The sequence below is a fragment of the Magallana gigas genome, chromosome 10 (assembly GCF_963853765.1).
Source record: "Magallana gigas chromosome 10, xbMagGiga1.1, whole genome shotgun sequence".
Lineage (NCBI taxonomy): Eukaryota > Metazoa > Mollusca > Bivalvia > Ostreida > Ostreidae > Magallana > Magallana gigas.
This window is the reverse complement of record NC_088862.1, coordinates 13,001,266-13,017,568: the sequence shown is the minus strand read 5'-3', so window position 1 is coordinate 13,017,568 and position 16,303 is coordinate 13,001,266. Positions and strand designations below refer to the sequence as shown.

The following is a 16,303-nucleotide window of genomic DNA, read 5'->3' as shown; positions in this document are numbered from 1 at the left end:
ATATATATATATATATATATATATATATATATATATATATATATATATATATATATATATATGAATAAGAATATATTTGCATTTGGTGTAGAACGAACCATTATACGCTATTAAATGTATATGTATATACTTATTTAATGCTATCATATTTTCTCATCAGTCCCATTACTTCTGTTTGTAATGATAAAATTTATGCTGAGTTTAAATATATATATAAATATATATATATATATATATATATAAACTTCTTTTTGTCAATTAAGTCAAGATAACAGGTACGTCGAAAAATCATTCCGAAGTTCTCCTAGAAAGAAAGAAAAACGACCGCCTTCAAAAAAAGGTAATCAGTTCAATAAATATAAATAATAAATAATATAACTGTCGAAAGGTTTTGTTTAGAAATACCATTGATTTTCTAGAAATTTTAAATATTTGTTTGTGAATTTACACATATATGTACACAACACAAATCATCATTTTAGCTAGTACCGAAAAAGAAATCAAATCTGAGGAAAAAATAAAGTAAGTTTTTTATATATGAATTCTTGTACATTGCATTTCTATGCACACGAGTGTAAAATAAGATTAGTATATTTGCAACTTTAAGACAATCGTTTCAATCTACTTTTTTTAAGCAAACATTGTGAGACACGAGAGTTAAATGTTGCAGCCGAGAGACAAGATTTGTATGAAAATCAAGAATTTCAACAGGAGAAAAACATGTAAGAGAAATAGTCATAGGAAGAGTGGGATAAAAGAGAAATAGAGCTGGGGAGTGAGATCATTATTACATGCATTTTTGTATCAAATATTTCACTGAATTTATCTAAATAAACATTTTAGGGACACGTGTACATACGAAGAAGTTGCAACGGGGCATAACCAATCAGAATATGAGTCTTTGAGATTATAAAGAAGAAAACCAAGCTGAAAATACCTGATTTATAACTGTTTTTGTTTGCAAAGCCAACCTTTCCAATCTGGTTTAATATACTATCTTAAGATTAAATTTAAACATAAGATCATAATAATGCATGGTACGTTCTCCTATACAAATAAAGCAATCATCAGATATTGTAAGATGCAAAAAGTCAACATTTATAAACAGTTTCTTTAAGTCTTAAAGTGTCTTGTTTGTGTTTAAATTGTTATTTGTACATCATGCAATGTACAACAGTGTCTATTACTGCAAAATGCTATAATATAAGTAGTGTTGTTTCTTTACTTTTGCCAATATGGACATTGAAATATTATCTTAGAATAACACAAATGAAAACCCCGTTATCTAATATTGTTTTCCATATTTTATGTTTTTAATTTGTTATCATTATCATTTGATATCATTATATCCCCAACGCATTTCATCTGTACAACCAAAGATTCGCTTTTAAAAAAAATTGTATTTAATGTAAAATTATTATGATATCAAAATATAATTAATTGTTATTAATTTTTACCTCAGTGTATTCTGTTATTTTTATTTGCATTAATATATTAGACTTTACCATTGCTTAACTAAAAAAAGAAAAACAAAATTGCCGGTTATATAAAAATTGAAATGAAAAATAAAATGTTCTTAATCATGTTATATTTTAAGATGATTAAGTTAAGTTGTGATTTTTTATCCAGTTCGAAATATGTGGTTGTGGCAGATGAGTGTAATACTACCTAAATAAAATCTTTCTGTCTCTTTATTTTATGGATTCACAAGCCCTAGAATGTTAGGGTACGATTCAGAAAGGCAGTGCCACTATACAACTTTCCTACTGCATCACAACCACATTTTATTATACGTTTATAGTATTAACTGACAAAGATTAAATAGAAGATTAAATATAAGATTTTTGAAAATTTCCCAAAAGTTTTCCTTAATTTCTAATCATCTCCCCTTGAAAAAGGGTGTGGTCCTTAATTTTAACAACTTTGAATTCCCTTTGCTTAAGGATGATTTGTGCCGAGTTTGGTTGAAATTGGCCCAATAGTTCTTAAGAAGATGTTGAAAATGTGAAAAGTTTACGGACAGACGGACAGACAGACAGACGGACGACAGACAAAATGTGATCAGAAAGCTCACTTGAGCTTTCAGCTCAGGTGAGCTAAAAAGAAACTATTATGTGGCCTGACTGGTCATAAGCGTTTCCCATTTGCGTGAATATCTTGACATTACATGACAACAGAGAAATAAATAGCTTGTGCATACATTAAATCTAAACATTCAACGTATTAACAAGTAATTTTTGCAGTATTCGGTTATTTTGTTCCTGTTCGATGCATGAATTTTTCATCGATGTTTGAAGAACCCATACTGTTCGAATTTTTGACCTGATGTCTGTTTCTGTAATCACAACATTCTGTACTTGATTAAAATCCGTGCTTCAAAGTTCGTGAAATGTGCATATTAGTTTGACAAAATGTCATGGATGTCGTAGAGTATTTTAAGACAACGGTAAAACAAATGATAAGGTATTGGTAGATTGTATCAATACATGACAAAAAAAAAATCGATTAGAGTTTCATCCATTAGTAATATACTTCTGCTTTAAATGATGAACAAGGCACAGTGAAGACCTACTGAGCTGCTTATTTGTCACAATCATTTTGTACTTTATTATACATAAACAAGTGGAATAATCACCAACTTAAAACATGCGGGTCTTTTTTTTTTTAACTCGCAGTGGTCTTAAAAATTAAAACGGCAAAATGATTAAAATAATGTGCTTTAAATGTATTGTGTGTTTTTTAGGCTTCACTGACAAACCGACAGACAGCATCTCGCCGTGATTATTATAGGGTATCTGCATTTAATAAATGGTCGAAGAAGATAAGATGGTTATAGGCTAACCTTTCCTTTTTATGTGGTCTACCAATTCTTTTTTTAAAGTGAAGTCCCCATAATAGAGTCTTATTTGGCTTGGGCAACGTTTGGTAGGGATTCTATGAGTCATAAAACCACCGAGGGAACAAATGAGATGTGTGCTTCGCATATTCTAACCAGTTCTTGACAGCCAATAAGTGTTTTGAGAATTGCATCAAGTATACTAAAAATATGCATCCAATTACAACAATTAACAAAAAAAGGAGCGAATAATTCTTCCTTTAAAGTGCTGAGCATCTGATATCTTCAGTGGTTATATGTCTCACATACTCCTTATCAAACTTCGCAATACCGATTGTAAGACTTGTTTAGTTAAGGGTTTGTTACGACTTCGGGAATCATATGAAACCTCAAGGTGATACTCTAAACATTGAATAAAGCAAATTAAAAATAAACACTTGGTTGTATGCGGATTGCACAGTATTTTCTGAATGTGTGGAAAAATCGTTGTAATTTTTAATCAACTGCATACAAAAATGATAATAATTGATAAGGTAAACATTTTCATTATCTTCCAGTCAACTACCAATATTAACATCTTCCTTGACTGCTGCAATCCATTATTAAAAGCATCTGTTGGAATGGTTACTCTAGAACCATTAAAATTCGTGGTGGCCCAATTTTCATGGAATTTGTGGGTAGCCCTCTCCCATGAATCTAAATCCTCAACGAAAACAATTTTGTTATTGAAACAGTAGGCAACGCACCGACGAAATTACATCACCAAGAATGAGCAAAAATGTCATAATCCAAGAAAATTGGTGCCCACCAGGGATGGGGAAATCATAATCAGTAATCGTAATCAGCTGTAATCGATTACAGGTTGCTGAGTAATCAGTAATCATCCATTTTCTGATTACAATTAATTGTAATTTAATCGATTACTCTGTGAAAAAGTCCTGTAATCATGATTAATTTTTGATTAATTTTATTATGGCAATATTCAATAGGTGGAAATCATTATTCACTGGAATAACTTTGTTTGCCTCTGAAAACCTTTTGAAGATACCACATTGATGGCACAGCAGGAAAATAATGTTTCTGGGAGTCTAGCTGTTCCTGTAACACTGGGTATTGAGCACAAGCTTGCCGAACTATCAACAACCTATAACAACACGGTGGTATCAATGTTGATGTCTTAAATGTCAAAAAGACTCTCAATTTACAAAGATGATGTTGTTTACCAACTATCAGCAGTTTTAGATCCAAGATTTAAAACTAGGTGGTCAAAATCTCCTGCTAATATACAAAAAACTACTAGTGTATGCTAGGAGGCAAGACTTGACCTGTGAAAATTCCAGTGACGATGGATCTCCTCTAAGGAAAATTAGTTTACATTGATACCAGAATAATGAGTCCTGTCAAAAAATGCACTGTTTTTTTTTTAAATGAAACATTTAAACTATGAAAAAACTGAAAAACAAGTAAAGTTATCTAAAGTAATCACATAATCGATTACTTTTAAAAATGAATGTAATTAGCCTGTAATCGATTACTTTTAAAACCCAAAGTAATTGTAATTTAATCGATTGCTTTTGAAAGTAATCCCTGGTGCCTACGAATTTAAATGATTCCACAGTAAATTAAGATTACTCTTATTAAAGATTCTCTTTTGGAAATATATACTGTAAAAAATTTACCAGTTTAATTCTTTCTTTTAATATTCTACGAAACTATCAAACAACAATACCCTTTTGTTCTTTTGATTTTTTTTCGGCCCTATAAAAATAGTTGAAATAAGTTACGTCTTATATCTTGAAATTTTAGTATGACATCCAGTTTTAATCAATAGAGCTTGGGAGTGAGATCATTATTACATGCATTTTTGTATCAAATATTTCACTGAATTTATCTCAATAAACATTTTAGGGACACGTGTACATACGAAGAAGTTGCAACGGGGCATAACCAATCAGAATATGAGTCTTTGAGATTATAAAGAAGAAAACCAAGCGGAAAATACCTGATTTATAACTGTTTTTGTTTGCAAATCCAACCTTTCCAATCTGGTTTAATATACTATCTTAAGATTAAATTTAAACATAAGATCATAATAATGCATGGTACGTTCTCCTATACAAATAAAGCAATCATCAGATATTGTAAGATGCAAAAAGTCAACATTTATAAACAGTTTCTTTAAGTCTTAAAGTGTCTTGTTTGTGTTTAAATTGTTATTTGTACATCATGCCATGTACAACAGTGTCTATTACTGCAAAATGCTATAATATAAGTAGTGTTGTTTCTTTACTTTTGCCAATATGGACATTGAAATATTATCTTAGAATAACACAATTGAAAACCCCGTTATCTGATATTGTTTTCCATATTTTATGTTTTTAATTTGTTATCATTATCATTTGATATCATTATATCCCCAACGCATTTCATCTGTACAACCAAAGATTCGCTTTTTAAAAAAATTGTATTTAATGTAAAATTATTATGATATCAAAATATAATTAATTGTTATTAATTTTTATCTCAGTGTATTCTGTTATTTTTATTTGCATTAATATATTAGACTTTACCATTGCTTAACTAAAAAAAGAAAAACAAAATTACCGGTTATATAAAAATTGAAATGAAAAATAAAATGTTCTTAATCATGTTATATTTTAAGATGATTAAGTTAAGTTGTGATTTTTTATCCAGTTCGAAATATGTGGTTGTGGCAGATGAGTGTAATACTACCTAAATAAAATCTTTCTGTCTCTTTATTTTATGGATTCACAAGCCCTAGAATGTTAGGGTACGATTCAGAAAGGCAGTGCCACTATACAACTTTCCTACTGCATCACAACCACATTTTATTATACGTTTATAGTATAAACTGACAAAGATTAAATAGAAGATTAAATATAAGATTTTTGAAAATTTCCCAAAAGTTTTCCTTAATTTCTAATCATCTCCCCTTGAAAAAGGGTGTGGTCCTTAATTTTAACAACTTTGAATTCCCTTTGCTTAAGGATGATTTGTGCCGAGTTTGGTTGAAATTGGCCCAATAGTTCTTAAGAAGATGTTGAAAATGTGAAAAGTTTACGGACAGACGGACAGACAGACAGACGGACGACAGACAAAATGTGATCAGAAAGCTCACTTGAGCTTTCAGCTCAGGTGAGCTAAAAAGAAACTATTATGTGGCCTGACTGGTCATAAGCGTTTCCCATTTGCGTGAATATCTTGACATTACATGACAACAGAGAAATAAATAGCTTGTGCATACATTAAATCTAAACATTCAACGTATTAACAAGTAATTTTTGCAGTATTCGGTTATTCTGTTCCTGTTCGATGCATGAATTTTTCATCGATGTTTGAAGAACCCATACTGTTCGAATTTTTGACCTGATGTCTGTTTCTGTAATCACAACATTCTGTACTTGATTAAAATCCGTGCTTCAAAGTTCGTGAAATGTGCATATTAGTTTGACAAAATGTCATGGATGTCGTAGAGTATTTTAAGACAACGGTAAAACAAATGATAAGGTATTGGTAGATTGTATCAATACATGACAAAAAAAATCGATTAGAGTTTCATCCATTAGTAATATACTTCTGCTTAAAATGATGAACAAGGCACAGTGAAGACCTACTGAGCTGCTTATTTGTCACAATCATTTTGTACTTTATTATACATAAACAAGTGGAATAATCACCAACTTAAAACATGCGGGTCTTTTTTTTTTTTAACTCGCAGTGGTCTTAAAAATTAAAACGGCAAAATGATTAAAATAATGTGCTTTAAATGTATTGTGTGTTTTTTAGGCTTCACTGACAAACCGACAGACAGCATCTCGCCGTGATTATTATAGGGTATCTGCATTTAATAAATGGTCAAAGAAGATAAGAAGGTTATAGGCTAACCTTTCCTTTTTTATGTGGTCTACCAATTCTTTTTTTAAAGTGAAGTCCCCATAATAGAGTCTTATTTGGCTTGGGCAACGTTTGGTAGGGATTCTATGAGTCATAAAACCACTGAGGGAACAAATGAGATGTGTGCTTCGCATATTCTAACCAGTTCTTGACAGCCAATAAGTGTTTTGAGAATTGCATCAAGTATACTAAAAATATGCATCCAATTACAACAATTAACAAAAAAAGGAGCGAATAATTCTTCCTTTAAAGTGCTGAGCATCTGATATCTTCAGTGGTTATATGTCTCACATACTCCTTATCAAACTTCGCAATACCGATTGTAAGACTTGTTTAGTTAAGGGTTTGTTACGACTTCGGGAATCATATGAAACCTCAAGGTGATACTCTAAACATTGAATAAAGCAAATTAAAAATAAACACTTGGTTGTATGCGGATTGCACAGTATTTTCTGAATGTGTGGAAAAATCGTTGTAATTTTTAATCAACTGCATACAAAAATGATAATAATTGATAAGGTAAACATTTTCATTATCTTCCAGTCAACTACCAATATTAACATCTTCCTTGACTGCTGCAATCCATTATTAAAAGCATCTGTTGGAATGGTTACTCTAGAACCTTTAAAATTCGTGGTGGCCCAATTTTCGTGGAATTTGTGGGTAGCCCTCTCCCATGAATCTAAATCCTCAACGAAAACAATTTTGTTATTGAAACAGTAGGCAACGCACCGACGAAATTACATCACCAAGAATGAGCAAAAATGTCATAATCCAAGAAAATTGGTGCCCACCAGGGATGGGGAAATCATAATCAGTAATCGTAATCAGCTGTAATCGATTACAGGTTGCTGAGTAATCAGTAATCATCCATTTTCTGATTACAATTAATTGTAATTTAATCGATTACTCTGTGAAAAAGTCCTGTAATCATGATTAATTTTTGATTAATTTTATTATGGCAATATTCAATAGGTGGAAATCATTATTCACTGGAATAACTTTGTTTGCCTCTGAAAACCTTTTGAAGATACCACATTGATGGCACAGCAGGAAAATAATGTTTCTGGGAGTCTAGCTGTTCCTGTAACACTGGGTATTGAGCACAAGCTTGCCGAACTATCAACAACCTATAACAACACGGTGGTATCAATGTTGATGTCTTAAATGTCAAAAAGACTCTCAATTTACAAAGATGATGTTGTTTACCAACTATCAGCAGTTTTAGATCCAAGATTTAAAACTTAGTGGTCAAAATCTCCTGCTAATATACAAAAAACTACTAGTGTATGCTAGGAGGCAAGACTTGACCTGTGAAAATTCCAGTGACGATGGATCTCCTCTAAGGAAAATTAGTTTACATTGATACCAGAATAAAGAGTCCTGTCAAAAAATGCACTGTTTTTTTTTTAAATGAAACATTTAAACTATGAAAAAACTGAAAAACAAGTAAAGTTATCTAAAGTAATCACATAATCGATTACTTTTAAAAATGAATGTAATTAGCCTGTAATCGATTACTTTTAAAACCCAAAGTAATTGTAATTTAATCGATTGCTTTTGAAAGTAATCCCTGGTGCCTACGAATTTAAATGATTCCACAGTATATTAAGATTACTCTTATTAAAGATTCTCTTTTGGAAATATATACTGTAAAAAATTTACCAGTTTAATTCTTTCTTTTAATATTCTACGAAACTATCAAACGACAATACCCTTTTGTTCTTTTGATTTTTTTTCGGCCCTATAAAAATAGTTGAAATAAATTACGTCTTATATCTTGAAATTTTAGTATGACATCCTGTTTTAATCAATTTTCAACATTTCCATTTATAATTTGATTTTTAAAAAAACAATTTCTGTGCATTAAATCAACTTGTTGTCCTAAGCAATCAGCCCAACGTCACTTAGACCATAATCTCATCATTTTTGGATATTACCATTGTTGTTTTCGATTTTTTTGAAAATCTTTTTTTTTAAAGTGTTTAAAATCTTTTTTAAAACTTTCGATAAATTCTGAAGTTGCTGTAAACAACTGCCATAATATCTTGTCGTAGAAGAGAGCAAATGTCAACTAAGTTCGTTCACACATGAATTTCAATTCTTTGGCAATGGTCTATATACTGTATTTTAATAGATCCTGAAAAATCTCATCTGGTCTTCCCTCTCGTTATTGAGAATTTACCATAGTAGCCAGCTCTTGGCCTACCTAATCTACAACATTTTCACTCATTCTGAAATTGCTTGCCTCTTGAACCAAAACATTACCAATTTTCGCCTTTTTAAAGCGCGTCCACACTATCATTTTGATTTTTTCCGAGGAACCAACACTATTGTTCGTTTGTATATTCGTTAACTCGAGTTTTCTCGGCATAAAAATCAAAGCAATCTGTAAAATCTTCTTCGGTATAATTGTACAACTCGTCTACAGACTTTTGCCGAGTTATGAAATCGGTTTCCTGACTGATCCGTCATCTTGGATTCTCCATTTTGAACGGAGAATATCTCGCTTATGACAATTGGAAAAAATTGTCGCTTATACCATCGAAAAGTTCATTTGATAGTTAACAACAATCATATAAAATCAAATCATTATTCTAAAATTGGTACTTAATATTTTAATTATCTCTACCTGATGGCAATATCAATTTTTTTTTAACATAAAGAATCACGTCCTTTGGACAACAACACACTGCTTTGGACATGTGCAACATACATTTTATCCCATTCCGGAAGTGGTACATGTTTGGCACAACAGAAAGTGAAATCATCTAAGCATGACGCCTTTTAAGTACAAAATCAATGTGCATTTAGTATGTGTCTTTTTCAAATGGAAACAATGAACGCAAAAATACCCTTTAAAATACAAGTCGTAAATTCATTAACTTAATATCTTTTAGTTAGCTTAAGGTAGCAAGGGACAGTTTCGGATAAAGTACCCGTCAATATTTTTGTACAATTGAGAGTTGCTGTACTTGATTGTGTTTATTGGCCTTATAAAGAGTGAATAAAAGGTATTTGTGCTGAATGGGAACTGAGGTAATTCTAGCTACAGAGTTCCGAAGACACGCATCCCCTGGCTACAATAAATTGTATAAAAAAACTGTCCTGTGCCACCTAAGGTTGATATCTAGATACATGTTATTTCGATATTAACATTTCTTTAGATTATATTGTATAGCTCAAAATCACATAGGGTTTTTAAAACACATTTTTCTGTTGTTCTACATTGAATTTGGATTTATTGGTAATAAACACAATTTTTTTTACTTTGATTTTTGCCAAGCTAACTGTTTAAAAATTGGAAAGCAGAAAATGAGATTGTTTGCACATGTCTGGGTCTTAGATAAGAATCTGTCAATTTGGATCAGGTTTCTTTTTGCATGAATGCTTCAAAAACTGCGAGTTTTGAGTTTTAAAACTTTAAATTGACATTAAGTTAGTTTCACAGCATTTTAATTCAATAACCGGAGCGTAACAATATTGAGGTAGAAAGAGAAAAATACAAGGATACAAGATATAGAACATCCCGGCTGATAAAATGGCCACCAAAGATTATTTAAGTATTTGGCTCTTGTTCAACTATCCTCTGGTTAGCGGTATGTACGAAATCAATCAGAATTTATAATTGATCTTGTTGTAAAACTGTCTTGGTTCTGTGTTCTATTCCACTTTCACTTTAAAGTAAATTTTAATGGAAAAAATCTGAGTTTATGTATGATTCATGTAAATGTCTTGTAGGGTATTGCTCATTTTTACATGTCTACCCACCCAGTTTGTCTATCGGAAAACACAACATAACCTATGCGTGTGGATACGCGTGTTTTTGGGTTATTCCTGCAGAAAACGAACTACGGTGGGAAATTCGACAAAATGATGATAATGAATTTATACCAGTAGTTAAAACCAACAGCTCCGGGACTTACCAAACAAATGAAGAAATTGAGTTAAGGGGTTTTAATTTACAGTCGTTTTCATCCGATTGTATATACTACTTGTCCCAGTGCACTTTGTATATTACAATATCGCTTGAAACAGACACGTGCATCATTGATCTCGAAAAATCTGCAAGTTGCAGGTTTTCTATTTTGTATGGGAATGAAACATTCTACAGTTCCGTGAAAAATATCTTCTCAATTAAAGGTATGCATAGAAAATCTCTTGTAATAGTTATATGCCATTGAACATATTGTTTTTTTTATCTGCATTTCGTAGCTGGGTGGTAAAAAATCAAAGGCAACATGATTAACGGAACGTATTTTCATTGCATTTTTTACATACATTTAACTGTGTTGTTAAAGTTTAAACACGACTCGATCTCGCTTTGCCTATTATGGTCTGAAACAGCCAAACAAATTTCCATAGAGAGTCAGTAACAAAAATGGTATCTTTATTATAAGCTGTGTAATCACTGTTCCAAAAATACTCTCAGGTCAGTCTCCTGAAACCATGTTGAATATCTCCATTGTCAACCAACGATTGTCATTAGGAGAGAACAAAACAATGTTTAAGATCGACGATGTTTTACAGCTACAGTGTACAGGAGAAGTTGAAAACATCAACGCTATATCAAGTCAGGTAGCTGTACTGACTATTGCATTTATATTGACAATAAAAGTAAATTATAAAAACCTCAATATTTATAAATATATAAACATGATTTGAAAACTAAAAAAAAGTTGCAAATGAATTAGAGTTGATAAGAAACATGGTTGTTTAAAATTATACGGCAACGAACAAAGTTTGCTACAATTTGCTTTCAGTGTTAGGGTCAAGATGGAAGCGAAAAAAATCACATTTTTTATGTTTACAATGCTTCATAAGGTATTTAAATGCTCAACCAAAATATGAATGTTACATGTAGTGTACAAATGTCAACATTTGAGATACATAACTAACATTTGTATGTAAACTAGGCTTGTGTTAATAAAAATATTTATTTATAGATATAACGAGATACAGTACGATTAGATCCAACCTAATACCAGAGTAAATCCCAACTAAACCTCGGGTTTACTCTCTGAGTTTACTTTTTGAAAATGTGTGTCCACTCGGGGTTAACTTTATGTTTACTTAGGGTTTATTAGAGGATTGCTTTTGGGTCAACTGTACGCACTGAAGTGTGAAGCAGACGATTATTCTATCTTACTATCCTATTGCCTGTATATCCTGCCCCATGTATATTCCGAATGCACGAGTAGCGTCTGCTTTCAGGGGTTTATTTGCTATCGGGTTTACTCCCTGTGTCCACTCTGGGTTTTCTTTGGGTTTAATCTGGGGTTACTGGTCCATTCTAGTAAACCCGGAGTAAACCAAGAGTAAACCCAGGGTTTAGTTGGGGTTTACTTTATGTTGGGTTGGGTCCGAACGGTATTGTAACAAATGCAAACAACCTTAAATTAATAGCTTTCGGTATTATCAAAACAATTAAAAAATTACTTTACACACCCGTAGGGTTAATAAACTACTGGTAGGCGAATTTGGGTTTTTATTGCACATGGCGGAACAAAGTATATTTGCTACTAGGAATACGATGTATATAAAGGTTCAGCTGCTTGAATGTTGAAGATATGGTTCCTTATGCTAGATATGTTAAGGTTAAAGCCAAGCTAAAAACTAATTTTAAAGGTTAGGTGAAAAAAATACAACAATTCTTACAATTAACAATAGATTAATATGTAATTTGATCAATTTATCTATTATGATTTAGTTCCGTAAACTGATATCTTTAAAAAAAATAAAAATAAACAGCATATCGCTGTATAATACACTAAACTAATCTAACTGCAACCAACTTTGCAAATAACCGTAACACAAATTTTTTTATAAAATATTGTTGAAGACGGAATGTTTCAAATATTTTGTCGAATTTTTTTTCCTGATTTGCATTACTTGCATAATACATGTCAAACAATCGGATATTCAATGTTCATATTGTTAACATGCTCATTTGTGATATATGCCGATGTTTGAACCTTAGTTTTGAGTAACGGTAGGTCTAATGAAAGCACTGAACTAATAATAATATTACTTTTTCTATTGTATTTCCCATTACCAATATTACATTTTCTATTGCATTTCCCGATGCTAATATTAATATTATATTATATTTCCCAATGATAATATTACATATTCTATTGTATTCCGCAATAATATTACTACATGTCCTATTGTATTTCCCAATTAGGACATCCGGTGGTGCAAAAAAAGAAAATGGAAAATTCAAAGTCCTATTACTTCAGGATCCTCCTAGAGCTAGCCTTTTTGAAAGGAGCAAAGATGGCTGCAGAGTTGTGCAAAAGTCGGTCATATTCTATCGTATTTCAGAAAATGACACAAATTTGGAATTCATGTGCGAGTCTAGGTATGGACTTGTCTGTGGAGCACAAGGCATCAACTTGACACTTAGTGTACCAACAATTGTCAAAAGCACAGGTGGATCATTTTAATGAGAAGAATTCCATGTCATTGTGATATCAATTCATTTTAAATCATAATTTTACCTCAATATTCAGCAACTTATACAACTCCACGTATCACGTGCACGGTGTTTAATGAAATGTATTGATACTGTTAAAAAATTGTTATTATGTAATTATTTTAAGAATTTTTAAAATTTAATGCAGCCGTATCAAAACTAGTATGTACTAGTTGAATTTTTTTTTTAATATGGAGTTGTTTATATTGTTTGTTTTTTTGAAAACTTTTTAAAAGCAAAATTTCCTGATGATAATCTCAGCCATCACTATTTACCTATAATTACTATTTTATAGAAAATATCAGTCTGGGTAACATACAAATGCAAGGAATATCGGCAGCATTTAAGGTCATACATTGCTATTAACTACCTAACATTTATGCCAAGACTGCATTTATGTAAATTATTGTGATGTTTTGTCAAATAATGACCTCCAGAAACATACACACTAGATTATAAACCTCAATATCATAAACATATTACGGAAGGGCAAGCAAAACATATGTATCTGTTTTAAAGTAAGGGAATCTATCCAAGGTACATGCATCATAACTATCATTTTTATGTTTCGTGTTTTTCTGTATTTGTTAAAGATAAATGGCAAATGTCACCAATTCTGGTTCATGACAAAAGATCAATGATAAATCCGGGACGTTTGGAGCTGGATGGGTCTGCAAGAACCATTATTTTAGAGTGCACAGCGTCCATCCGGTCCAAGGATTCATCAGTTGCGGTAGCTTATTTCAATCTCAGTGTTATACGTTCATTTTTAATGAAGAATCCAACTTTAAACATGCAAGATTGAAATGTAAAACAAAGTGTTTTTGTTTAAAGCTTGAAAAGTTAACTTATTTAAAGAATAAACAAATAATTTACATATTACAAAGTTTTTTGTAAAGATAGAATACATTTATAAGTTATTGTTAAAACAGGCCAAAATATTGAAATCAAAGTCATGTTCTTAAACATATTTTTAAGATTACTATATTTCACTCATGAACACTACGTTGTTTAGTTGATATTGACTAAAATTTAACCTGGCAAAATTATTTGATTTCGATAATAATATTTTTAACAAGCTGTTTGCTTATCGTAAAACGTTTTAAAGTTTCTGACGCCCCCTTCCCATCCTTTTACTAGGGGTTGCAACAAATACTGTAAATTCCTAATTAAATTAATATCCGCGTAAAATCGCGAGAAGCCCGTCCCGCGAATTCTAAAAGCTCGCTTTTAATTTTGGGACACATGTAAACTACATGAAACTATGATAAAATTATGGAATTCGCAATTTTATGTTATCGCGATTTGATGGTTAATCATTGAATCGCGGAATAAAGTACTCGCTAAAATAGGGAATCTTCAGTACCTTGAGGCATGAATCTTTGTAATTGTTTTATTTGTAATGGTGTCTTGACTGTTCACATTAAGACTGTTAGTTTTACATTTACCATTTTAGAAACCGATAAATTGGTGTGTAAGGAAGCAACATAATTTCACATGGACAAACATTAGTCTACAGGGAAATGTGAAACAAATATCATCGAATTCCATGGAAGAAATATCAATTATCAGCAAAATTAAGTATCACATTACCGTATTTGACAAAAATGTACACTTCCTCTGCGAAATATCCAACAATTCTACATGTGGTACAGGATTGGTGTCCTCCAACATTTCAATCTATGTAACTTTAGATGAAAATGAAGGTAACTGTCAATATAGATTTGTTGTTTCTTTACATTTCAATAGAAACTTAGTTCATGTAACTCATTTATATTTAACTTGAAATAACATTTAACTTACACAAATGAACATGTTAGTTTAAGATGACACAGCGAGTCAAAATCTATATTGAATACATTTCCTTTTATTTTTGAATGTACTGTTACATGTAACCAACTTTTATCCGCAACGACTTATTTTCGCGATTGTCCGGAGATAAACTGGTTTGTGACGACTTTCTTGCACAATAAAAATATAGATTATCTTGAAAATATGTACCAGAGAATTTTGAGGACAAGTTTGCGGCGAAAAAAATATTCACGACGACACTCGCGAACCGCGCAAAAAATTGTCGCATGCGAATTAAAATGGTTTGCAGTGCATTCTCCACCTTTACCGTTTTACCGGTGTGGTACAAATAACAGACGAGATTACCTGTGGTAATATACACATATTAACAACTAACAATCAAAAACAAAGTTCATGGACAGCCATTTATTTAAGGGTATGGGATTTTCTTAAGAAAACTAAAAAAATTGTGTATTATAAATATCAAGTTTGTCTTTTATTTTTAAAACATCCCATTTATTTATTGTTTTGCTTCAAGTTCTATATGACCAAGTCAGCATTAAGTGAGTCGTATGCGTTATCTCTGGTGCAGGTAAATATTGCCTGCTCTTGGCTTATCTACCCAAACTCAAATCTTTTATGTGATTTTTACGCCTAGGTGCAGGTTACACTGAAATGTGGTTTTTTTTAAATTATGAATCTGTGTCATTGCTGATGTTTTCCCTTGATCTCATAAATAATATTTGTGCGCTGCTCCAAGTCTCAAAATATAATACATTTTTAGACAATGCACTTAGTCCAAAAAAAAAGAAAGGCACAAAAACACAAGAGAGATGCATGTACTAGAATTTGCATCATACAGAACGTTAGTTGGCACATACTATTACCCATTAAAAGTTCTTTAATTTCTTTACAGTAGGGCCTCCACCAAACGTAAATGAACCTGAATGTAACGTTATTGGAGTTATTGCGGTATCTGTAATACTGGGCGTCATACTGGCACTTGGAATGATTTTTCTAATTGTGTTATTCAGAAGGCGGGAAGTCCACATCTGTGGTAATTTCATAACTACGCTATTGATGTAAATTTTACTTTTTCTTTGCATTGATGTTTCACACAGAAAATATATTCCCTAAGAGTAAACGGTTTTATTTGAATCTTATATCAATTGCCTATAACCGTTTTCGAACACAAGTTTAGATGATTTTTGAATTTTATTTTAAATGTTATTTATAATTCTGAGACATCCATAATTGATTTTTTTTAAATATTACATGGATAT

At 31.4% G+C, this 16,303-nt stretch overlaps 2 long non-coding RNA genes across 2 annotated transcripts; both read left to right on the top strand.

The window, feature by feature from the left end:
• The first annotated feature begins 247 nt into the window (after positions 1-247).
• On the top strand, positions 248-1,406 carry LOC136272151 (uncharacterized). The gene is made up of 4 exons (XR_010710100.1): positions 248-340; positions 483-522; positions 636-722; positions 844-1,406. It is a non-coding gene; the product is annotated as an uncharacterized lncRNA (long non-coding RNA).
• Positions 1,407-10,286: 8,880 nt separating this feature from the next.
• On the top strand, positions 10,287-15,523 carry LOC105317757 (uncharacterized). The gene is made up of 5 exons (XR_010710540.1): positions 10,287-10,894; positions 11,184-11,329; positions 12,939-13,186; positions 13,823-13,962; positions 14,686-15,523. It is a non-coding gene; the product is annotated as an uncharacterized lncRNA (long non-coding RNA).
• The last annotated feature ends 780 nt before the right edge of the window (positions 15,524-16,303 follow it).